The 25,974-nt window shown below is 48.0% G+C and overlaps 2 long non-coding RNA genes across 2 annotated transcripts in view; one reads left to right on the top strand and one right to left on the bottom strand.

The window, feature by feature from the left end:
* The window catches only part of LOC149357185 (uncharacterized), a 64,091-nt gene extending 38,505 nt beyond the window's left edge, over positions 1 to 25,586 (bottom strand). The window contains exon 1 of the long non-coding RNA XR_016291792.1: positions 25,532 to 25,586. This is a non-coding gene — a long non-coding RNA (uncharacterized LOC149357185). The remainder of the gene's footprint in view (positions 1 to 25,531) is intronic.
* Positions 1,048 to 3,352, top strand: LOC149357186 (uncharacterized). The gene is made up of 3 exons (XR_016289886.1): positions 1,048 to 1,495; positions 2,299 to 2,419; positions 2,691 to 3,352. It is a non-coding gene; the product is annotated as an uncharacterized LOC149357186 (long non-coding RNA).
* Positions 25,587 to 25,974: the final 388 nt, after the last annotated feature.

Genomic DNA, 25,974 nt, shown 5'->3' with positions numbered 1-25,974 from the left:
TACCCGGACTGTGAGAGGAAGTGCCTGTAAACGCTACTAAAAGTGACAGTAATGCACGGTGAGTACTTACAGCTGTCTAGGGCAGTTTTAATCTGTTCTCTTTCTTGCTGCACTGCTTGCGCTTGTTATGAGCGGTACGTGAGAATCCTTTGAACATTGCCTTCCTCAAAGCTTGTGTTTTTCTGCTTATTGTGGCAGAAATTGAAGCACAAGTGCTGAAGCAGATTTTTCAGTTGGCCAGATTCGATATTTCAAAATGCAAAATGAGGCCAGCATTGTTACTGCACTTAAATTTAGGGGTGTGCGAATATTCGATAATTTCCAATATTCGATCGAATAGCACAGTATTCGATATTCGCTTCGCACCGAGTTCTCGGTATTCGAAATTTCGAAGTATTCGTCTCGCGCGAATAGTGTTACTGGGACGCTTGCCCGCTTGCTTTATGTGGTTTCGGTTACGAGTGTTGCCACATAGATGGCTTTTTTTTATCGCGCTTTCAACGCTCGGGGGTCAGTCAATACGCAAATCACGATCAGGCCGGGTTCCGAACCCAGCGACAAACGAAAGAAATGTGAGGGCGACGCGCTCTTGCGAAAGATCCTGCGTTCTGGCCGTTTTCGAACCTCCGCACTAAGGCTGCCATAAGCCGCGTCGCTGCCACCGGGTCGAGGCAGACGCAATGAAGGAAGAACACAGCCGACAGTCGTCTAAGCTTCAAAACAAGAAACCTCAGTTTATTGTCAGCGAACCCTTTATATATTCTGGCTGGCGGTGACGCTATCGATGAGCTCGGACGCCGCAAGTATTCGAACGCGGGCATCGCTTGGCCGCGTTCATCCCCCCCCCCTCTTTTTTTCCCAATAGAGATGCGGAAAAGATTATCTGATAGATACGAAGATAAACACGCAGCCAAGATAAACAGGATGTTCTGATCCTTCAGCTTGATAAGCGAAGCAACGCTCCGGCAAACAGCAGCCGCGAGCTGCTAGTGAAATGCAAAAAAAATAAAATGCATCGTGCGACAGGCCTTGTCAGAGTGACGGCATAGGCCGGGAAGAGCGCCAGTTTTCCGCACTAAACCCGAGGGAGACAGAGCAGAGCCGACGTTTCCATGCGAGCACCCCTCGGATAGCGAAATAGACGCGCCAATCTCCGGCCGCAAGGTGCATGGCGATGCATTTGAGCCATGGGCGGCGCGTCCTGAACGCTCTGTCCCCGACAGTACGGCCAACCTATCGGTGCTGTGGGAGCTGTGGATACGCGATGGTGCGATGCTGCCAGTGCTGCTAGGAGGTCCGGTCAGCTTATGTTCCATTTTAGCATCTTTGGACGCAGCAGTCCCATCGGCGTAACCGAAAAGAAGGCGCAATCCAAGCCAAGAAGTGAGGATCCTAAACTATAGAAACGCAAGCAACGCAAGTGGCAAGTCGGTGCACCGAACGTGATTGCCTAGCTCAGTGTTGGACATTCGACCCGTTCGACCACTGGTCACCGGTAGTGCAGAATTCATTATTGTTCTCAGTGCTCTTGCTGCAGTGTAGTGCAGTTACTCCTATGGTTTCAGTTATTGGTTGTACTACTGGCACCGTTCTGTTATACTGTCATTTTTTGTATTTTATCTGTAGTTCCTTATTAGAAAGCAGGCAGTATTTTTATGTGTTACAACTTTTTATTACCAAACCGGTAAAAATTGTTCTTAACTCACTTTAGGTGCTCTCTTAAAATTTTGAAGCACGGTTTTAAATAAAGCCTCAGTGCAGTATGTAATGGCACCGTGTGTTAAGAAAATAAATGGTTTTGGAAATGCCTACTGTCATTCAGCCTTTTTTAGTGCCAGAAGTACTATTCGAGCTATTCGCTTCGAAATTATTCGAAGAAAACTGCTATTCGCTTCGAATTCGCTTCGAATCAAAAAACCACTTTTCGCACACCCCTACAATTGAAAAGGTGGTTGAAAGAATTGGATAGAATAAGTGCTTGTATTTGTTGGAAATATCATTGTGAGGTTATGTACAAAGGATAAGCACAAGTGTATGGCCAATATGCAATCAAACTGCTTCTTCAAAAATGTACAGTGCATTCATCAATGTGAGGTTATGTACAAAGGATAAGCACAAGTGTATGGCCAATATGCAATCAAACTGCTTCTTCAAAAATGTACAGTGCATTCTACTATGACAGTTTGGAAGTTTACATACAGCGCTGTAGAAGCAAGGCAGCATACTTGCATTGCCAAACTCTTGAGTCTCCTGTTGCTTGTATTGTTCATAATGTGCAGTTTCTCTTTATGGAAACAGAATGCTACAGGGAGCACCTGGCCAAACAGGGAATACCGGCACATATGCTTTTCCTGGCTACGAAGCAGATGAACCATTATGTCGTTGAGAAACTTGCCAACATTGAGAAGGTGGCCAACAAGTGCGTATAATTCATGTTGTACTTTGCGTGGCTTTGTACCTAGACGTCCAGTTTTGTCATTAATGGTGCTAGCATGCTTTTCATGAGTATCACAACAGTCTGCCCACCTGGAGGGTGACTGTAAGTAGAAGGCTTATAATTAAGTCTGTAATTTTCTATTATGAGTATTGGTCAGGTTTGGTAGTCTCGCTTTTGTGCCAAGTGAAACTGGTGCTTTAATTAATTTTTTTGCTTTTTCTTACCGTAATCTTGTTTTGGTTTCATTTTGCAGGCAGGAACATAGAGGAGAGCAGTGAAGGCATCACGGCTTTTTTTTTCTGCCATGAAGATTGCTTCGCACTCATCATGAGCAGCAGCCTGACTACGCCCACTGCTTGGCAGAGGCATCTCCCATGTCTCTTCAATTAACCCTGTCCTTTGCCAATTGTAGCCACCGTATCTCCGCAAACTTCTTAATCTCATCCGCCCACCTAACTTTCTGCCGCCCCCTGCTATGTTTGCCTTCTCTTGGAATCCACTCCGTTACCCTTAAGGACCACCGGTTATCTTGCCTTCGCATACATGCCCTGTCCAATCCCATTTCTTCCTCTTGATTTCAACTAGGATGTCATTAACTCGCGTTTGTTCCCTAACCCACTCCACCCCCACTGCTTTTGTATATTTGTATGCTGCCATGAATAGATTGTTTCAGACTGTTTTCTTGTGTTTATATTGAATGCAAATGTAAACAGTACACCCTCCATTCCAGAACCTACTGTATTCTGCTAGTCAGGCTCACTGGACACAAATTGGTTAGTAGGACAGACCAGTTAAACTGAATCGGTCAGACCTATTGATCACAGTGTCTCACCAGTTAAATTCTCTCACTGAAGCTAATTCAGTGCAATTGCACTCATGTCTGCCCTATTGGGTCCAACTGTGTGTCCCACTTACCACTGCATACTGTGGGTTCGACCCACTAAATCCAGCTGGTGTGTCCCACTAGACCCATTGTACACTGTGGGTCTGACCCATTGGGTCCAATTGGTATGTCCCACTGGACCCATTGTATACTGTTGGTCCGACCCATTGGGTCCAATTGGTGTGTCCCACTGGACCCAACGTATGCAGTGGGTCAGACACATTGAATCCAGTTGGTATGTCCCATTGGACACATTGTGTGTAATGGGTCTCACCTACTGGCTCCAATTGGTGGAGGGCTAAAAACACAATTGGGAAGTCCAAATGGCTACAGTTGGTTCCAATTGGAAATTTCTTATTGGTTCCATTTTTTTTTTGACTGGGAACTGCTGGTCGCCGTGAAGGAATCTATTGAATAGTCCGGGGAACTTTCTTTTCGGTCCTCAGCAGGTGTGTCTCTTGACGATTTTTTAAAGCTTTTAGAATTTTATTTGAGTGTTATTTTTATCCTTTTTGGGGGGGGACGTTAAACCCCATAAACCAAACCAAACCACTTTTATCCTTTTTGACAAACAGCCGTTTCTGCTGCGCAACGAAATTTGCATAGGGTCCTGTGTGGCTCCTATTTTATGTGATATTTTTTTAGCTTATGTTGATCGCCTTTTGCAGCACGCTTTTATCGGAGGCCCGATTTTAAAGGTTTTTAGATATGTCGATGATTTTTAATCTTTTTAAAAGCCCCTTTTAACTCAACCATTGAGGATTCCATTGGTGATGTCTTAAGAGCTTTTAACAAGCACGGTAAAGGTCTGACCTTTAGACATGAACTTCCCCAGAACGGTGAGATACGCTTTTTAGACCTGAGGTTGAGGTTTGGTGCGGGACACACCTGTTGGGCGTATTTCCCACGCGCGAAAAAGGAACTCTTGCCCTATGATTCGTCTCACTCTAAGACCATTAAGAGAGGAGTAGCAATGCTCTGCCTTGAATCCACGCTTCGGAAATCGTGTCCACACGAGATGCACGGCAGTTTCGACCATCAGGTGCGCAGGCTTTTGGCCGCAGGCTTCCCTTGCTCGGTCCTTACGGCAGTAGCCGAAACCCTCCTGAAGAAGTTTTGCCCTCGACGAAACGTGGCTGCAACTGAACGCGCAAAGCCCAAACCTGAGGTGATGCCTTATATTCATAAGGTGTCACATAATCTCAAAAAAGTGGCCAGCAGGCACTAAGTGCCTCTTGTATTCTCCACGCCAAATAAGTTGGCGAAGCTGTGCCCCCGCATCTGCGGTGATGGTGAGCGCGGTTGCAAAAAGCAACATGAAGAAGCCTTTGTCAAATGTGCTTTAGGAGTTGTTTACAAGATCCTCCTGTCCTGTGGAAAGTGCTATATTGGGCAGACAGGGCGTTGCATCAATGACCGTTTAAGGGAGCATGCTCAAAATTTGATAAATCAAGATAAGCTTGCGAATCTAGTTTCGCAGGTAATGGGGTGCAGCTGCGCGCCACGGTTCAAAGAATCAAAGTTTTAGGCAGAAGTTGGTTTGGTTTGGTTTGGTTTATGGGGTTTAACGTCCCAAAGCGACTAAGGCTATGAGAGACGCCGTAGTGAAGGGCTCCGGAAATTTCGACCACCTGGGGTTCTTTAACGTGCACTGACATCGCACAGTACACGGGCCTCTAGAATTTCTCCTCCAAAGAAATTCTAGCCGCCGCGGCCGGGATCGAACCCGCGTCTTTCGGGCCAGCAGCCGAGCACCATAACCACTCAGCCACCGCGGCGGCTTTTAGGCAGAAGTAAAAGCACAAAATCAAGAGTTATTTTGGAGGCTTTTCATATTCATAAATAGTCTAGCCAGTGCATCAGCGACCCTTCCAGAAGTTTGTACTCGGCTGAGCGTATGTTCTGGACGACGTCATATAATGTCATGTAACATCCTGGCCCGTTTCTTTTTCGTCTGTCGATTCTCGAAATGTTTCGGTCATATCCCAGACAACACCAAACATCCTGAGGACGTCCTCAAATGGTACAAATGTCCTCAAGGCTTCTAAAACATCCTCAATATGTCCTCATAATGTCCTAGGATGGATTGTCCTGGAAACGTCCTCAGAACGATGTCCTCAGGTCATACGGGTGGGTTCGTGGTCCTCAAAATGTCCTCTCGAGGACATATCTGCGAACACGCATGCATGAAAATCACCAGCAAAATAATGCATGTAATTTGAATTCTAATATATAGCTCTATGCTGTCCTAGTTTTCCAGATGCATTACTGCGCGGCGCTAGTCTTTAGTCTGAACAATTTCTCTCCCTTTGACAACCTCATATAGAAAAGGTTTGTTTGGTTAACGACAGCAAGCCTCGTCCGCAAATTTCTGCGCGCGGAAACAAGAGTAACCGCATTCAGAATGCTGCGCATTCATGCAGGCTTTTTAATGTAAAGACGTTCTTGCTGCGCACGAAGTGCAAACGACACAGAAAAAAGTTTGGGCTGCTCCGATTCGGGCACGGGTAATGCAACGTCGTACAACCCGCATCGCTGCTGGTTGATGCCCTGTGAAAATCGTTGGGTTCTGGTGTCTCGCAGTTACGAATGCCGTTCTTTTATGCGATGATGTTATCGTGCTTAACATTTCTGCTAATCGTTTCCAGCCCTCCATGATGTAAACAGTGCCGCTAGCCATGCCGCTAGCTTTTCCTTTGGCGAAAGAGCCCGAGCCACAGGCTTGAATTCTGGTGTGCTTGGGGCCCATCTGTGTATTGCTTGTAGACAAATTTCGATAAATAGTTTGCATTTTCGCAATAAAAAATTGTTTTTCATAGAATCAATCGTTCCGTGCCTCATAAAATCACACGCCGACCGCAAAGTCATCATCATCATTATTGTGAACGGCCAGTTTGAATTCAAGCCAAGCCTAAGCCTGCATCCACAACATCGACTCACGCAAGACGCAAGTGACTCGCACGTGCGCGTTGTTGTGCGCAAATCATGGATACACGCAAAGAAAAAGTGAGTGATGCCTTTGTATATTTTCACGATATGTGCCGATAGTCATGCGCGGCAATGTTGCCGCATTGAACGAAGCGTTGACGCTAGCCTGTGCTCGCTGCGTGTGCCGAAGCTGATCCTGATCAATTGCCACAACAGTGCAACCAGTTTGAGTGTGAATTCTATGTGTAAGCAAACATTCTTTGCCAGACAGGACGTGTCGAGGCCTCGTTTCAGAAGCGAAGGCATTGAACCTGGGGCAGTATTGATTTTGTAGATGCAAGCGCTGATTGCAGTCAAGACCATTTTTCTCAGGTTGATGGCTAGGTTGGTTCTGAAGCGGATCACGAACGCGATGACGAGGGCGTAGCGACTTTCGACGTAAGAAGAATGGCCTGAGGGGCGAGTTGGTGCATGATGAAATGAACGGCGGCGCAACAAGAAGAACACAACAAGAGAGGGGAAAGTGCGCATGTGGTGCGCATGTGGTGTCCCCTCTCTTGTTGTGTTCTTCTTGTTGCGCCGCCGTTCATTTCTTTCGACGTAAGCTTGAAATGTGGCAGTAGAATCTGGGTCGTCGCATGCCGCTGCCACGTCGCTTTTGAAAGTGCTCCGCAGCCACAGGTGTTTTTCTTCACTTCCTTCATCGGCGAGAGCTTAGTGGTTTAGCTAAGCTCTCCGACTCTAAACTCCGAACTCTCTCCGAGCTCTCTAAACTCCGAAAAAGTCGAGTGACCTTTCCGAAATGTCGGGAGAACAGTACCGTCGTTTAGGTGTAGAAGCAGGGATACATGTTGCAGTGATTAACTTTTATGGCAGTTGCTCATGCTGAAGGGCACTGTTGCACTGTAAGTTGTAACTTGTGTGTTCAAATATTACAAGTCATATTTGCAGCACATTATTGTACTAGTAGCATTAAGAACTTTTTGCTTCCGTGCTTGAATGCTTGAACTGAATTGCACATAATCAACTGCTGACTTTCCATTTATATTTCTTTAGGCAGCACAGAAGACAGCAGCTCAGAAGAGACGTAAAAAAGACCGGCACAGCGCACGGGGATGGCGGCAAACAGCAGTGAAGCAACTGAAGAGCTCAGCAAATAAATGATTTTCATGAATTTTTCGCATTTTTTCAATGCAGCTTGACCAGCTATAACCTCCTCAGAATGTACTCAAAACATCATATAATAACCTTCTGAGGCTGTTCTGAGGATGTCCTGAGGCCGGACACGCGGACCTTTTCAGTACATTTTGAGGATCATTTGAGGACGTCCTGAGGATAAAGAATGTCCTCAGAAAAACATCCTCAGTATGTCCTCAGGACATTTCAGTGTTGTCTGGGATCCCATCCATTTATTTTCCTTTTGTCATTGTCATTTTCAGAGTTATCTACCTTATCTGGTTCCCGCGCTTTCTTCAGTGACATAATGTGAGCTTAGATAAGTGTTAGCCATCTGAAACTGTTAAAGTAGCCCGGAGCCGCCGGATTGTGCGCATGCGTGTGAAGATATAAATGTGTTTCTTGCATATATCAATAAATCAGTTGTTAGTAGCACTCTGGGTTTGTCGTTTCCTTTCTTTGTGTTCGTCTTTTGCGCTGAACGAAGTTTTAACTATGTCCCACCAACTAGCCCAGCACGAAGTTTTGTTTAAAGTTACCATATTGCGCAAGCTCTGTGTGCAGTTTCATTGCAAGCGAGCTAGCGGTTGAGGCGGGAAAATTTTTGAAAGTCTTCACGATAAAAACACACAATACAGTATATACACATAGTTATTGATATAGCATTTGCTTATGTACACCACACTTCCCTTGACAGTACTGCACCTTTATGCAGCACGCTGCATTTTTTAATCTTGATTTTTTTAGGGTGGCTGTCACTGATACTGCCATACAACTGACACTTAGATTTATCATTTTTGTCGATCCATTGTCAATACTGATGTTTTCTTTAATGAACAGCAATTTGCACAAAATTATTTACGCTTCTGCTTCTCGAGTGAGCGCCGTAAGCGGCTGCTAATCAGTCGCACCGCTCACCACTATGCACCATGCTACCTCAACTATCTATAGCCTTTATACATATCCCAGTGAACCACGGATATCCGTGGGAGGCCCGAGTAAGGTCCGAATCTCCAGTGCCAGGCTGGGATGTCCGTAGGGCATGCCTACGTATATCCATATTCGGATATACGCATCGGAGATTCTGTGTATGTCCGAGGGACGTTCGTTATCGGATGGCTGGCGGACATCCGCCGGCGGATGTCCGAGGAGTATCCGTAAACATCCCTCTTGGGATGTGAGCTTACCTGGCATATATATTTTGTTTACCCTCAGACGAACATTTTAAAAGAAATTCTATTTTGGAAATGAGAAAATTCACACAATCACATTTCTACCACCAACTATAGTTTAATATTCAGATTGATTAAGATCACTCAACTATGGTGTTGATGTAAAAGAACCAGAATTAAACTAATTGCTTGGCTTTCTGGCGCCAGTGCTCATAATTAACGCCCTTTTATCCTGCAGCAATCCTTCAAGGTAACCGAGGCATGTAGCCATGCATGCTGCCTGCCATGAAAACAAACCCGAATAAACTCCTACTAGGGGCCGCGGCAGAGCGGTAAGCCTAAAAGTCAATCCAATCCAAGCCAATGTTTGTGGTGCGATGGTCTCGTTGGTTTTCGTCGCGTGGTGCTCCTTTCGACCTTTACTTTTGCTGCAATGTGCGGTTTGTTCGCTCTGTGGTTGCTTGGCTGTGCTACAAATGTGATGTGTCACCTACGCGCTCGAAAAGACCTTCGTTTGCCTCTGAAGCTCTCGTGAAAAAGCTCCGGCGTCGTATTGCACCTTACCCCTTGCCGAGACATGCTTTGTTGCTTTGGATGAAAGAAGCGGCCATGGTGTGAAAGAAGCGGCCACTTGCGAGGTAAGTAACTGTGCTTGAAAATTACTTTCAGGATGTTGCTGTGGGATGAGTGAAGCGCATTAACGCAGTTGTACTCTGTTGCGCAACTTGTTTGCCACGGAGTGGAAGTTACATGCACTATGCATTAGCTGCCGCAAACGTTTCTCGTGTTTGTGAAAAAAAGTTGAGACGGTGTGCAGTTACATGGTGTGAATCTTAAGGCAATTGCGCGTATGTTCATAACTGCGATAAAACAGAGCGCAGGAAAAGCATAGTGCCAGAGCGGTGTTAGTTTTTCAGTGCTTCGCGACTGAGTTTTTCTTATTTTTCTGTTGCCTTTGCAGTGTGGATGTGGCCCGGCTACCGAGTGTATTGGTGCCTACAAGCCATGGAAAGCACAGGTAGGTTGAAAATGTCATATAAAAGTTGTTCATACTTCCACAGCTTATAAATTTGTTCATTAGGCTTGCCAAATGGAAGTCTCCAACCATCCACTACACAATACTTTGCACTGTGCAGTAGCATTGTTTAGGACAGCTTAACTGTTGTGTTAAGTTTGCGAGCTTCAGTCACACATTTTTCACTTCCCAATCAATGAGCTCTTGCAGTGCTTTGGTATAACTTTGCCAAACATGTTATGCCCACAGGGCTCAATGCTGAGCCAGATAGCAGGACCATGTATGGCAATCCTAGAGCTACATGTTCCTGGATTGTGACCAGACCTCTCTTCCTTACTTCTGTGCAGCTGTGGATCATCAAATATGCTGTCAGTGCCCTGATGCGTGATTCATCAGTGAACCCTGTGGGCATTGTAGTTTCGACAGAGATTGTGTCTTGCTGCATCGTTGACAATGTGCTGTATAAGTTGCTCTCTCATACTTTATTTTCTTGCCTATACAGTGTGGATGTGACTGACCTAAGCTAGCAGCTATATAGTACCTGCAGCGTACAGCAGGAACCTTCAGGTAAGTTTGAACTACAGTGCAAGTTTCACCCTGTCAGATAATGGATAGTTTCCTTCTGTTTGCTCTGTGCAGCGGAGGGTATCTAGCTATATTGCAGTGTTCTTGTACAGTAATGGATAAAAATTTGTGGGATGAGAGTTCTTTGTAAAATAATTTCTCTGTGCTGTTAGCCAGAGCAATTTAATCAAAAGCCTAGAATCATGAGAGGACATGGATACTCAATTGTATTGAACAAATTTCAGCTGACTGCCTGGCGAGGCAATGCAAAAGTAAATATTTTCAGAAAATCTACATCCAGCAAACTTTTCTCTATGAGTGTACCTTGTGCCCAACCTAAGTCATTAGCTAGCTTGCAACGGTGTGGTAAGGATCCCTACTCTTACACTTGAATTTTTTTGACCATCAGTGTGGAAGTGACTGCCTGTGGGAGTAGCTGTGGTGTCTTGCAATGTAAACGCATTTTCATGAACTGGTACAAAGCTCTGCAGTGGGGCATTTGTTTTTGCAGTTTTTTTGGAAAAGCAAAATATTTTGTATTGCAAGAAATATTCTCACCTCTGTTGTTACAACTTACTAGTTGTTCAAGATGTAAACATGCTTTCGGAGCTACAGATGACTAATTTACTTGGCACGGTGGAGTTACTGCATAGAACTGAATGGTGTCTGTCAAATTCGCTTGCTTTAATGACATATTCTGAACTTAGTGTTTACTGTTTTCTGCAGAAGACGTCCCCGGCTTGGCTACAAATTCATCATGGTCTGTACAGTATCCTTCCTGCTGCGTTAACTAAATGTATGGCCAGCTTGATGAATTCCTCATGAAGACTGAAGACGGCATTTATGTCATAATAAAATCATCCAGACTTTGATATGCTTTGTCATTTTGGTCGATTGCTTTACAGATTCATGCATATTACATACAGCAAGGTGTATGTCCGATTTCAGACACTCTGCGGGCTTTTAATAAGCCCAGTGGCCCTGCGAGGTACACTGATTGGTGGTTGTAGTTCTGGCTTGCCTCATAATGGTGAAGAATGCATTACCTGCAAATATCCTCAAAAGATCCGCCGGCGGATATCCGAGATGGATATCTGTCGGCAGTCTAAATAACTATATTTGTACCTCCGTCGGAGGTCCGTGCGAGAGCCGTTGGACGTCGGCGGATCTCCCACGGATCTCCCACGGATCTCCCACGGATCGGCCGTCCCCGCCCGTCCGCCCTGCGATGCCTGGCCACTCCTCGGACATTTTGGATTATTTTCTTATCTTTCAGGCGCGATGCCTACTCCACAGAGGAATGAACCATTCAGTGCAGGCTACTAGTCTGAATTTATTCGATCGGCGCGCGTACGCTACGCAGACAAAGTGAAAATTTGCGATGATACAGATCCGCACACGCTGCAACCGGGAGTCGACGCGAAGACGGGCGTTGATGTGTTCCTTGAAGTGGCCCACGGGGGATGTCGTGTACTCTTGCCAGCTTTGGGAAGTTGGAAGAAATGAAAGCCTTCGAATCAATGGAGGCACACAATGATTTCTACAGCAGGTGGGTGAGAAGCCTGTCTGCGATGCGCAAGCAACGAGACGAGAAGCTTGGCCTCGGCACGCCGCTTTCTCTGCCGTCATTGCTCGCTACGGTCGTGGCGATCTGAGCGGGCTTGCCTAGTGCTGTAGCTAAGATGCAGCGACACGGGACCCAGTCTGGGTTTGTGTTCAGACAAATTCGATGGCGTCAATCAAAACAGCAACATTCAAGAGTGTAGCCATTGCTTCCCACGTTTTCGTAAACATTTAGTCGACGACACAAGCCTCTTACTTGTCACAAAGTGCAGTCCGCGCACAAGTAAATTTGGGTTGACGGGTTCCACATCGTCGCGCTCAATGCGAGCCAGCCGCAGCTCGCGCAGATTCGTACTCAGTCATGGAGCGCTCGCACTTGCATGCCTACGATTATCTTACGAATGCAGATGAAGTTCGTGTTAAATGGCTTCTTCTTTCACCTGGAGCAGTCGCTACGATCGTAGCAGCCAAGGGTGGCACACAAAACCATACCGAATCTAATGATGGACGAGAATCGACACGTTGCGAGCTAACATAGGCAGCGGAAAGCTAGAGGCGGTCTGGCGGTGGTTCGGCAGCATGGCCGACTCGCAACCAACGGCCACCGGATGTGACGTCGGTGCAAGCTATGTATACCTCAACAGACTCGTCGAAATACAGGAGTGAATAAGCACATTCCGTAAGTACTCAGAAAGTCATGCGGGAAAGCAGCGCGGGAGCAGGTAGTTACCAGTATGTACGAAGCTTGAATGGAGCTAGCGGCCGCCGCACCGGAACGTGTACAGCCATGGAGGAAGGAAAGAACTGAGGAGAGGCCCTGACGTCACATTTTGTGAAGCCGCCCGCAACCGGAAGTTGGCTCGGCTTTCCTCACTATCTTCCTTCTCCACCGAGCTACGGGGCGGGTTTCGCGCGCGGCTCGCAAGCGCTCCGTAAAAGAAAGGTATAAAAAAAACCGCGCCGCTCGCCGCTACACTCCTACACCTCCCTCCCCGCAAACACACACCTAGACACAGAACGGCGCACAGGTGCGGTGAACCTTTTCCGACGCCAGGCGAAGAAAGACGACATTGCGCGCCGCTTATAGCTCAGCTCACCATCCTCCTCGGGCTACCGTACACCCGCCGTGTAGCCTTCGAAACGCAGCTCAGCATCGCCGAGAGCGGCTTCATGTTTCTGTGCTGTTTGGTGAGGTGCGAAAGTTCGCTGATCAAAACAATCAACGCTTCTTCGCGTGTCGAAGCGCGGTTCCGGAGTGCCACCTTTTCGAGAGATTCATTTCAATGCATCGATCGCTCCGCGTAACGACACCACGTTTGACGAACAAAATATCAGATGAGCGGTTATTTGCCGCATTTAAAAGCAATCCTAGATGCGTGCGTATCGTCACGACGCCAGGCATGTAGACTTTAACACGCAAGGCCGAACACACCGTGCCGAAAGCCCGTCCACCGCCACCGAGAAACACTCGGGCCCCTAGCAACAACGACGCTAACGACGCCGTACGCCGTTGCTAGTGGCCCGAGTTTTCTTAGCAACAACAACAACGTTGCTAGTGGCCAGACTTTTTAAGCCTAAATTTTGACGTCACTTCCGCCACAATCTTGCCAATGCATTGGGAATACGAAGGGCCTCTCCTTAGTTTTCCTTCCTCCATGTGTACAGCCATTTTGGATTTTTGGATTGGCTTGTTTCAGCTCGTCTCGAGCTGGCCTAGGAGTGTGAGCAAGGTAAGCCATCATTTGGTTAGAGTGTACACACTAATTTGGCGCCACTCCCAGGCACCGCCACCGTTCATGCGCCATTTCCTGTCTCAAGAACCAATATCAAGTTCTAAATCTGTGCAACGGCTTCAGCGGCGATATATAGCGTTTATATTTAGACGTTACTAAAAGGTCTACACACACGCAATCCCTTAATATGTCCTTTGCTTCTGCGCCATCCTTCTCAAGTAAATAAGTCACAATCTTGCACAAATTGATGAACTACGTTGTGCACAATTGGTGGTTGAAGGATATGCCGTGTTGGCAGCGGCTGACGGGCGCTCTATGGCTCCCGCTTTCGTGCGAAGCTGTGGTCGCCGGTCGACCCAGTCGAACATTCTGGCGGCCGGTGGGCATAGCCTCGTACGATTGCAGGAGCCTTGGCATAACTGAATAAAAAAAAAGGACATTCAAGAAGAACGCCACGACTGCTCAAGCGTGTGCTAATTTCACCAAACGCCAGAGGCAAATGCTTACCTTACGCTTCAATGCCGCTTTTGTTACCTACCCCAGTAAACCACATATTTTAGTACTGTTTATCAAAACCTACGTACCTGCAACACCAAAATTAGAATCCAGACCGAGGTATAGTACGTTTTGCAGACATCCAGCTGGACATTTACGAGATATTTCATTGTGGACGGTGTAAGTACGCCCAGTCCACGCAGTCTAGACGTCTGTATAAAGAGAATATGACTACACATAGACCAATACCCGGGTTAAAATTTCTAACTGGTTTAAGGAACACATTTCCAGTCTTAAACCAGTTAAGACTGGAACCAGTTGCAATACCAGATGCAGGTGGCGCCTGTTGCAATTCCAGATTCAACGGGGACCTACTGCATCCCAGCCACAGACTTCCCTATGGAGGCATCAGGACCTCCAAGCACTGCAGCTAGCTTTAGCGGCGATATATAGGGTTTATATTTGGATGTTACTAAAAGGTCTACACACACGCAATCCCTTAATATGTCCTTTGCTTCTGCGCGATTCTTCGAACGCAAGTAAGTCAGAGTCCTGCGCAAATTGATGAACTACATTGAATAAAATTGGCGGTTGACGGATATGACGTGTTGGCAGCTTCTTACGGGCGGTCGGGGTTCCTGCATTGCTGTTCTGCATGAGCTGATTTATTGATGAATGGCACATTTTATTATAGTACGAGGGTGCCTAAAAATAAGAAAGATAAACACAGAAAGAGAAGTGTAAAAAAGTGCATGATGTGATTAATCTGGTGGTTGGGAGAAGGAACAGGGAAGGGCAGGAGGACGAAGCAGATCTGAAACGAAAAAGAAAGCAGAAACAGAAGCAGAGCAGTAATATAAAAAGTGTGAATGAGATCCCTTTCCTTAAGTTACTAGAAAAAGAAAATTTATATTTACAAACAAACGATGGAAAAAAGAACAGTAAGGGACCGTTATATATACATATAAAAAATGGTAGAAAAGGGGAAATTAGTAATAAAAAGTAAACATGTATTAAAGAGATAAAAGAATAAATAAAGAAGGTAATGCTTGAGTATGTACTGAAAAAGGGTATGTACAATAAACATGTTTCTGTATAAAAATAAAATAAAAAGAGAAAAAAGAAAACACACAAAAGAAAAAGAACCAAACACACTCATTCACACACACAAGCCACAGCGCGCGCCTGCCGAAGGGGCGGACACGAAGATGGTGGTTAGAAAGGTTTGATTGGGTGAAAATAAAACCTTCATGATAATGTCCTTGCCGCATTACATGCGTCAAACACGATATGAGCCGACAACCAAACACCACGACTCAAATACAGTGCGCGGAAAACAGGTCAACCTGTTTGGATGTGCGGCGGTGTCTGCAAACCGCAAAGAAGAGAGGCCAGATGAAGTGTTGAAACAATAAAGTTCAAGAAACGGTTAGAAAGGAAACGAAAATAACAGGTATGGGACGAAAAAGAAAAAGATAAAAGGTAGACAGTCAGAGGCACACTGGAAAAATTTTGTTGTAAAACTACCAATAGAAGGCAACAAAAGAAAACGAAACATAAAATTAGAAAAGCTCCTGGCCTCTCTTCCTGCAATGATTTGCATCGCGATGTCGTGTGTGGTACCTGCGCGCCGAACCCGCACACAAGTACTCTCAGGTTGAACATTCGTTCGGCGCATTACCTACCGCCCAGGCGGTCCGCGTGTTCGCCAAATGCAGCCGGTACAGCCAGCGATGACAGCGCCGCCCACCGGCAGGTAGCAGCCACATTAAGGCTGGTTATAAATATTCATTCAGAACGACAGCTTGACATCGCCGCTATGGCGGTCGTCCATCCGGACACGATCAACTGTGTCGACGGAGAGGAGAGCCCTTGACAAGCCGCCCCCGCTGCCAGGCCTGGCACCAGCACCGGATGGCTCCGGTGTCAACTATGTCGTCTAGCCAAGCGCTAGACGTGAAGGGTAAGCACCATGTTCCCGGCCTCTTTCTTCTGCTTTAAAATGGCTCCTGCGTTCCCCATGAAAGTCGGTACACTTAATGTCAGGGGACTGGCAAGTAAGAAGAAGCAGAGCCAGGTGTACCGCCTTTTAACTGAGCACGACATTGACGTCCTGGCAGTGCAGGAAACGAAAATTGACGGGGAAGAGGAGACCGGGAGCATGGTGAGACGTTTCACGTCTAGGTTTTTTGCAGTTGTCGCCCACGCTGTAGGAACGTCTGCGGGTTGTGTCATCTTTGTAAAGAATGTACCGGGACTTGAGGTTCAGGCATATACGGCGTGTCCTTCGGGTCGATTTGTTTTGGTTGACCTCCTGTACGACAAAACTTATTGGCGCATCATTTGTGTGTACGCCCCAAATGCGGTGGATGAGAGGACAGCGTTTTTTCAAAGCGTACAAAAGCACTTCAGTTGCGAGAAATGCCTGATCGTAATGGGTGACTTCAATTGCGTCCTGAGGGGCTGTGACAAAACCAGTGCAAGGGCATTTAGGGACAGAAGCACTGAAGTACTCTCAGAAATTATAGACACGTGCAACCTCGATGATGTGGCCGAATGTTTAGAAGGCGAGCGTTGTGTGAGACTCACTCATTTTCAACGGTCAAGCCATGCACGGCTAGATCGCATTTATGTGTCACCGAACGTTATTTCAAAATGCAATAGCTACAATGTAGTACCGGTATCATTTTCGGATCATTGTTTAGTGAAGTGTGGGATAGGGACAAAGAAACGAGGAAATCAGTTTTCTTGGGAAATGTGGAAATTAAATAATAAGCTCATTACAGACGACATCTTTAGCAGGAAAGTAAACGAAGAAATCAGTAAATTAAAGCCGAGCGGGGAACTGAAAGTATGGCAGCAGTGGGAACTTTGCAAACAACAAATAAAAATAGCAGCAATCGAAAGGTCAAGCTGCATACGACAAGAGGAGAAGCGTGAGGAGGACAATTTAAGATCTTTACTAGCTAGACTTCTCGAAAGAGAAAGCGAAGAGCCTGGCAAATGGATGGATGACATTAGGAAAATAAAAAATAAGATTAAACTCTTTGAAGCAGAACGCTATCGTGGCGCACTGGTGCGGGCTAGGGCGCAAGATATAGCTGATGGGGAGACACCTTCAAAACGAGCGCTAGGAATGGAAAAAACGCATGCTCAACGAAACCACATTGAACAGATTGAATGGGGCGGGGCGTTATCTGGAGAAAGCGGGCATATCCAGCAGGCATTTCTTGAATATTATCAGGCGCTGTTTGCAAAGCAAGAAGTGGATGTGAGCGCATTCAAGGAAAAGTTTCTTGGCGCTTTGCCGCGATTAGATGACGAACAGAAAGAAAGGCTGCAGCTGTCGATAACTGCGTCGGAGGTCGAGCAAGCGATAGAAAATTTGAACCTGGGAAAATCTCCTGGACCTGATGGGTTAAGCGCCGCTTTTTACAAAGCATATAAACGCGAACTAGTGCCAGTACTGACAGCAGTTTTTAACGAAGCCTATAAAGAAAATGAATTGCCCCCGTCTTATGGTAAATCCCATACAGTGCTAATCCCTAAATCCGATGACGCAGAAAAGTTAAAGCAGGTCACAGCATATCGTCCTATCGCCCTCACAAACGTGGATTATAAAGTTTTCATGAAGATTTTAGCCTGTAGACTACAGTCAGTAATTCAGGATATAGTCGGTCCCCACCAGACGTGTGGGATCAAGGGACGCTCTATTGTTTCCAATATTCATAAAGCGAGGTGTGTGCTGGAATGTTGTGATTACACAAATAGCTCTGTAGCCATCCTTCAGCTAGATCTTGAGAAGGCATTCGATTGTGTTTCGCACGATATCCTGTTCTGCATACTCGACCATGTGAATTTAGGGTCCATTATTTGTGAGGGAGTGGCCTTGGTGTACCGGAGCTGCACGACAAGATTAATTGTAAATAAGAGTTTGGGGGCCCCCATTAGCCTGCAGCGTTCGGTGCGCCAGGGTTGTCCCCTCAGCCCTCTTCTATTCTGCATTTACATTGAAGCGTTGTGTTTGAATATCATGGAAAGTGAAAAAATTCGAGGATTCCAGCTACAGGCAGCAGAAGTTAAGCTGCTGGCTTATGCGGATGATGTCGCGGTGTTCACAGTGAACCGGGAAGGTATAACCGAGGCCGTGGCATGCGTAAAAGAATTCACCAAGATCACCGGTAGTAAAGTGAATTGGTCAAAGTCCCTGGGGCTTTGGCACGGAGAATGGCCAACGAAGCCCGGCAATTTTGCAAACGTGTCCTGGGTGACGACCCCAGTAAAGTACTTAGGCGTTCCACTGGATGGTTATCGCGATAGCGATTCGTACTGGAAAGCACAGACGCAAGCCACGCGTGAAAAGGTGGAAAGGTGGAAAGGGCGACACCTTTCAATTTTCGCAAGGGCCACAGTGTGCAATCTGTTTTTTATGTCTAGGCTGTGGTACGTGATGCAAGTGTTGCATTGTGCAAGGATGCACGTACAGAGACTGCACCGGATCTTTGCCGTTTTTGTGTGGGCTGCGGACTGGGAACGCTGTAGCCGGACCAATTTGTTTAGGCGGGTGAAGAATGGCGGCCTGAGTCTGGGTCACTTATTTCTGCGGCAGATTGTAAGCAGATTTTGTTTTGTGCGCGATGTAAGCGATCCGTTTTTGCGCACTGTGTGCCAATTAAGGCTCGGAAATGCACTGCCGGACTTTGTTGTCACAACCGAAAGGTTCTCGGGACGTATTTTTGGTTACTTTAGAGAGGTTGTCGTGAGTGTTCGATTCCTGTCTGTTCGATTTTCGTATGAATATTTATCTTCTGTTAGCAGGAAGAAGTTGTATAAAGATTTGTGCGATGTAGTTCTTCCACAACCTATGTACAGGGCCTTATACAATGGAGGCCAGGGACGCGACGTACTTAAGCGTGTGAAGGCGATGCAGGTGCCGCCAAGTGCAAAAACTTTTTTCTTTAAATTACATACCGGAACACTACCAGTAAAGGAATTCTTGGAAAGGAAGCAGTTATTTCTACCTTGGGGATCACATTGTTTAATTTGTAAACAACCAGAAACAATAGACCACGTTTTTTTGCACTGTTGGGAGGGGGTATACTTTTGGGACATTTTGCAACGGACTTTAAAAAAGGAATTTCCGCTCGACGCTCATGGTATTCGGTACTTGCCTGTGGAGAGTGAGGATGGGACACCATTCGACCTCATTATGCTAATGGGCCTCCATTGTATTTGGCGCTCCAGAATGGCAGGATATCATTGCGATCCTGATGCAAGGCCTGCACGGATCTATTTTCGGGAGTGCATGCATAAGTATATTGAAGTTCAGAAACTTGCTCCTGAAGCTCCCGAGTGGCTCGAAAGAGTCGAGCCTTTGGTGACGCTTAAGGAGTTTTAATATGATGTGTTGTTAATTATTGCTCATTGCGCTCTGTAAGTGTATTTGTGTACTGTGGTTCTTGCCGAAGTCAGGCAATAAATAAAAAAAAAAAAAAAAGCCGCTATGGCGCAGTCGATTAGAGGCACGTGTTGCGTATGGAAGGTCGGCCGTTCGACTCCGCTCTCTGTACTGTAATTTTATTGTTTTTTTAATTTCATTTTTTTCCATTTTTTCCCTTTTAGGTCGCAAATCGTCATGCTTAGTGGCATATAACGCCATTTAAGAGGATTTATTATCCCTTTTAGGTAAGCCTTTGTGACAATCTTCAGTCACCGTGATCAATTCACCGTGGTTTCAAGCCTTGTGGCTGTACAGGCTGCAGTTGGCGAATACGCGGCCCGGAACGTGCGGGAACGCGACGGAATCAAGCACGGACCCTGGGCGAAGACTAGCGGACGGTCCGGTATTATCGCGGTGACTAAAAGAAGATCTCAAGACCTCCCAAGCGGTCAAAACGAGCAGGCCGGGGAACCGCAGCCGAAAAAAGCTAGAATTGGCGGCAGATTTGAAAGCGGTAAACAAAGACGAGAAACGCAAAGAACAGACGATCGCCGGCGCTCCGAAGAAGCGCAGCGCGAGGACCAAAAGAAGATGAAGAGTTGATGGAAAATTTCGCCGCCATCGAAAAGACAGGCGCAGTGAAGAATAAGAAGTACGATCGCATCGCGGCCTGAGCGGCGGCGCCCTGAGGCGCAACGCCGGCCGCGACTTGAAAGAAAAAGAAAAAGCGCGGCTCCCCGCCCGCTCAGCGCCAAAGATCGCGTTTGGCCTGTGTCTTGGCCAATCCCCCGCAGTGGGTACGCGCCATTATTTAGAGGACAACAACAACAACAACAAGGCGCGCCATAATCAGTGCGAGAGCTCAGTCTCGATCGCCACCCGTTCCATAAGAATGGGGCAAGACAGCGCTCCCGCAGGATGCGGCGGACCCTCGCGACCCGCCCTGCGACACTCAGCGCAGGCCACCGCCGCGTCACCCGCGCGAACCGAGCACGTCACAGCGACGTGGCTTCCAGCACATTTCGTTCAAACAGCTCGCTCGGTGTGCGCCGACTGCCTACAGCCGCGGCGCGAAGGACCACCCAACTGCGGAGCGACTGACAAAACGTGTTTTGGCTCCGTCGCGCTGTCTAAAGGTATATCGCCGCGTCGTCTCGCGCGGGTCCACGTCCAGCCCCGGGTTCTTCGCGTTCAGCTGGTCGATTACGGCTCCGTCCGCGACGTCAGGATGTACACCAAAAATCCTAACGTGCGGCATGCGGCGCTCGGCCACTCGCACAGTCATGACCGCGCAAGTGACCTCGTTGGTCTGGACCGCGCTGCGCAGGTTTTCCACTGTCGCCCCATCCCGCGCAAAAACAGTTACGCCCGTCGCGGTGGGCCGCAAAACGACCGGGCCGATGCCCGCTTCCTCCGGATTTATATTTTCTTTTAAGGAGGTTACGAGGTCGCTTGGCGCGACCTGCGACTGCGCCGATGAGGTCAGAAAGGCGACGTGGTTTGGGACTTGCCGTGAATGTTGGTTTGCGGCCGCAGGCGACTACACCTCCGCGGCGTCCAGTGGCGCAGAAGGAGGCGCCCGCCCGCGCAAGACGTCCGCGAAGAAATAAGCGGGAGCCCGGGGCGACAGCTCGAGGCGGGCCTCGGCCCGCGCCAGCCGCTCGCGCATGACCGCGTTCTCCCGTTGGCTGGCGGCCCACATGTCATGGACGGACGGACGGACGGACGGATGGACGGATGGATGGACGGATGGACGGATGGACGGATGGACGGATGGACGGATGGATGGATGGATAGGGGCGCCCCCTTTGAAACGGGGTGGTGACAATTGACACCATGCTCAGCTTTTATTCTTTATTTTTTCTTTGTTTACTGTGTTGGCAATTCTCATTAAGAATGGCCACCATCTTTACCTACGGTTTCCTACAATTCTAACCCTATGCCACAGCTCTGCTTTTCAGCCACCAATCCTCCAATCGCTTTTTGCTGACTTCCAGTGCAGATTTATTTACATGACCATTGTTATCTTTAAACCCTAGGGCCTCAGGAAGAGTGACTGCGCCTGCATCGACATCCGGATGGATACCGTCACATTGGATACCGGATGGATACCGTCACGGAGGACCTCCGCACGACCCCTGGCGTCGGCAGCCAAGGCGCGGAAGTCCGCGAAGTACTTTGCCAGAACAGCCACGAGGTTGACGACCTCGGGCCGCGTGTGGGCCGCGAGATTGTTCGATGTGTCGTTAATCATCAGCGAGAGTCGCTGCTGGATAAACAGCGCGTCGCTGGGATCAGGTAAAGGGTCAAAGCCGAGACCCAGGTGCTGAGCCTGGTCCTCGGCAGTCGCCGCAAGATCGGCAGGCGTCCCAGAGAGCGCCGCCGCGTCTGAAGTCAGGGGTCCATCACTTGTGAACCGGGGAAGGCCAGAGGACAACGCCGCACCATCTGAGGACGGATCGTGCGACTGGGCATAGAAGGCGTCCCTCAGCATGAATTCTGTCGCCGTACCGGAAGGACAAGAACAGCGGTGAGCCGTATTATTAGAGCATGCAGGGACGAACACAGTGGACGCCCAAGGAGTACTACGCTTGAAGATCAGTTAATCGTTGCTGCAGTAGTTGTAGACCCCTTCTTGAACGCCAGGGAGGTTCGTGACGAACTTGGGATGAGCTGCTCCTGCGACAACATTAGATCCAGGTGGCGAGAAGCAGGTCTAATGAACTGCGTTGCAGCTCAAAAGCCGCAACTCACAAGAAACCAGAGAGGAGAGACTCAGCTGCGCCAGAGCCTTCCAGCAGTGGTCTCCAGAGGAGTTGCGGGAAGTGATTTTCTCGGATGAGTCCACATTCTGCACGCGCTGGGACCAGCAGCAACGTGCGTGGCGCCCGCTCAACAGCAGGTATGACCTGCCATTCTTACAGCTAATGAAATATGCTTTGCAACACATCGTAGTATTGAGAATATAGCGCAGCCTCGTTTTTTCCTTTTGTCCGATTTGGCGTAGATTCAGTATCGAATACGAAGTAGGTTATTCTCTCCTGCGGAACAGAAGCTTCAGCAGAGTGTTGGATTTGTTATGTTAGCGCTACTTGATTTAAGTTTGGGAGCCGACATATGCTAATGTTTGTTGGAACATCTTTGCTGTCCTATGCACAGGTATCTCCCTGACTACACCCACAACGTGCTCAGCAGTGGCCGGTGTTCAGTCAGCGTCTGGGGCGCCATCAGTAGGTTCGGCCTCGGCGCACTCGTGCGGATCGAGGGCTCTTTCACCGGGCCGAGGTACTGCGAGATCCTTAGCGGTCACATGATTCCCTACGTCCTGGACGGACTGTTCCCGGATGGCTGCTGCGTGTTCCAGCACGACCGCAGACCCGTACACAAGGCGCGTGCTGTAAGCGACCTTCTTGAGCGCGGCGCCGTGCGTCAGCTCCCGTGGCCGCCTAACGGGGCTGACCTCAACCCCATCGAAAACATCTGGGGAGTCATGAAAAAGGAACTTTCCTCAAGGCGCCTTTGTGGTGGCAAAGCTGACCATGCAGCTCTGGCATGCCGTCAAAGAGGAATGGGAAACCCTGCGCCGACGTCCAGATCTAGTGGCGGCACTATATGACTCTATACCAAGACGACTAAGTCAAGTCATCGCGGCAGACGGCAACTTTTCGTCTCACTAAGGTCACTCTGAAGAATGCCAGTGAGATATTTTTTTTCTCAGAAACAGTACACAAACTGTTGTTTGGACCCATAGACCATTTAATCTGCTTTCGCAAATAAATTTCATCACTGACAATAACTTTTGTGATTCGTCTTCCTAAGAAACTGTTCGGGACTGAACTATTGTAAAGAAATTATCGTGAAAGACTACGTATTGTCGACCCCAATTAAAAAAAAAATTGCAGATGTTTTGCTGAACAGAATATCAAGCTTATTGCGAGGACAGTGCCAATACGACAGCTTCGAAAGAGAAGCAGCACCCGTAGAGAAGTTCGCAGTCTGTTATCTCACTGGCGTGAAAAAGCGCCCGTCACGGTGGCTGCTGATGCGGCGTCTTGGACCGCGTTGCCTAAAATCCGGCTATGGTGGATGCAGGGAATTAGCAGTAACATCTAACATGAGGGCAATATAAAAGGACAACCAAAAACAAAACTCCCGACTCGTTTCTTCACCAAGCCGCGGTTTGACGGACTGCGGCTGTCCAATTGATCTGCCACAGCCCGATGTGCTCGATGAATAGGCGATGCGCGCTCCCCTTCGTCGGGACCGTCAACAGCAGAGCACTGAACGCAACACTAGATATTTATCAAGCGCGACATGCCTCCACGCGTGGGCGAAGTTTGTCATCGCTCGGGGCACAATGACTGCGAGCGAGCGGCGCGAGATAACAGCGCCCCTGTGCTGCCCCGCAGCCGCTCCGCTACCCTGAGCGGTGGTCCATTTTATTTTCCGGCCGATAGTACATGTGAGGTCTACAAACAATTATTGCCATCATACTTAAATACAATCTTTGACTAACGTATAGGCTAGGTCTAAACGACAGCTGTATCAGGGCCGAAGAAGTAAGATAACCCTGCTGAAAAAAAGTTGTATGATGCAATAAACTCAGTTTGTCGTATAGGTATCATACAGTTATTATACAAATAATACGCAATTATCATACAAATGTCACACATTTCTGCAATATCATACAGCCATCCTACAGATGTCATAGAATATCAGTAAAATTATAAGATCTTTGTGTGATGAAGCCTCTATGATGTTATTGCATCATACAACTTTTTTCAGCAGGGAACACCTGATAACAAGAAGCGGCGTGGGGGTGGGGGGGGAGGAGGGAAATTCAAGTAACAGAGCCAGATAACGCCTGAAAACAAAAGAATGGGTGGGGGAGCGCGCCACTGCTACTGCGTAGGCAATAACCATCCTCGCAGGCCGGCGCAGTCGCTGACCTCATGAACGCTGCCGACAGCTTTGGGAGGCGAGGGTTCCGTTTCAAAACTCGCCTCGTCCCCAAGCGTGCACGCACACACAAAAAAATGCGAGGAAACGAATTATAGCGGGCTGACTTTGCCCGCCAAAAGGTCGGCCGTTTGAAGAGATAGCGTCGCTTTTCGCGGTGAAAACCAAGAGTGGGGCTTAAGCCGCAACGGAAGGATTATGGGTCGCAGCCCATATAGACGCGGACGCCTTATCAGCCCATTGGCCTTCGAAATCATCGGCTATACATAAACGAAAAGCGACTACGCTCTCCGGAAACGACGCAACTAAAGGAATTGTTTTACAGAGCACCACAGGAAAGAGCGTTCGTTTGAGAGCTTGGTGGCTTTCATTGACGCGTCATTCAGTGCAGTTGCCGACATGCAGAGGAGGCAGACGTACGCTGCTCGCTCATGCTCAGTGTAGTAAAATGATTATGATAGATAAAACTGGTTTCGCAACGATATGACACCATGTCCTTTGCAAACAAGAGTGTCTGGGAACTAGCGTATTCGTGCACTGACAGAGCGGATAGATGGTGTTGTATAGATTTTAAGCTGGGCGCTATAAATGGGAATGACAGCTCGTAGTGCGCAATATGTCATGGCATTGCCACGAACGGTAGTTGGCAGAACTCGTCCCGGCTGGTGTCAGGTGGTATCGCGATAGTTCGGAACGTGCTGTACACAGTGCAATGAAATTGTGCTAATGCATTGCAGTCGCGCATGTTGTAGAAGCATTCACTCTCACTGAAATATTAGGGCGACTTAGCACGCAAAGATTCCGTCATGCAGTTATGCCGACAGTCAGAAAGTAGCTAAAAACCCCAGTTGTTAATTAATAATGGTATACACGCATGTGGCCTACTGAAGTAAGCGACAGCGATGGCGCAGCACTTTCTGTCATCCGGCGAAGGTCGCGTGTCGAAGCCTTGAAGTCCTCTGCACGAAAATGCAGGGAGCATACAACGCTCCATTTCGTCGGTAACCAATTATCCGAACGTTGCAGAGCGCCAGTCCACCGTTTTCTGGCTGCAGGGCCATTCAAAAACCTGCCGGGCAATATTGAAAAAAAAAAAAAACCCATTCGGCTCTTTTCTATCAGCGCATGCTGTCACCGCTGGCACTATTGAACAAATATTCACTCACCGGTGGAACGAAACCTCCGAAGAAATGATTTCTGTGCGTCTCCTGCACCCGGGCACACAGCACTTCATAATGCGGCGCACGCCTGAGCGCGTTCAGCGTTTCGAGAGATGGTTTGTTTACAAGCGCTGGTCCGCGCATGCGCGCGCGCGGTGCTGATAATTATCACAGCACGCCATCACGTGATATGGTCACGAGGGGGGCGGGGGGGGGACTGTCTTCTTTTTACATGCTTTTTACTTTTTATGACTAGGCTTCAAGGTTCTCGCGGGCGCTTCTTCAGTTTTTTTTTTCTCCATGCGTGTGAGGGCCGCGTCTCCCATCGGGCTATGCTCGCGGTCTACGGGGCGCCGGGTGTAATCCCAGACAGCGTTACGGCCCTCTTGTAGCTTCTGCTGTTCGAATTCCTTTTCATCGCGCTTTTACCGGAGTGGTAAGGGAAACTC

The sequence above is a fragment of the Amblyomma mixtum genome, chromosome 3, assembly GCF_055824585.1.
Source record: "Amblyomma mixtum isolate Tamu chromosome 3, ASM5582458v1, whole genome shotgun sequence".
NCBI lineage: Eukaryota > Metazoa > Arthropoda > Arachnida > Ixodida > Ixodidae > Amblyomma > Amblyomma mixtum.
This window is presented reverse-complemented; position numbering and strand designations above follow the sequence as displayed.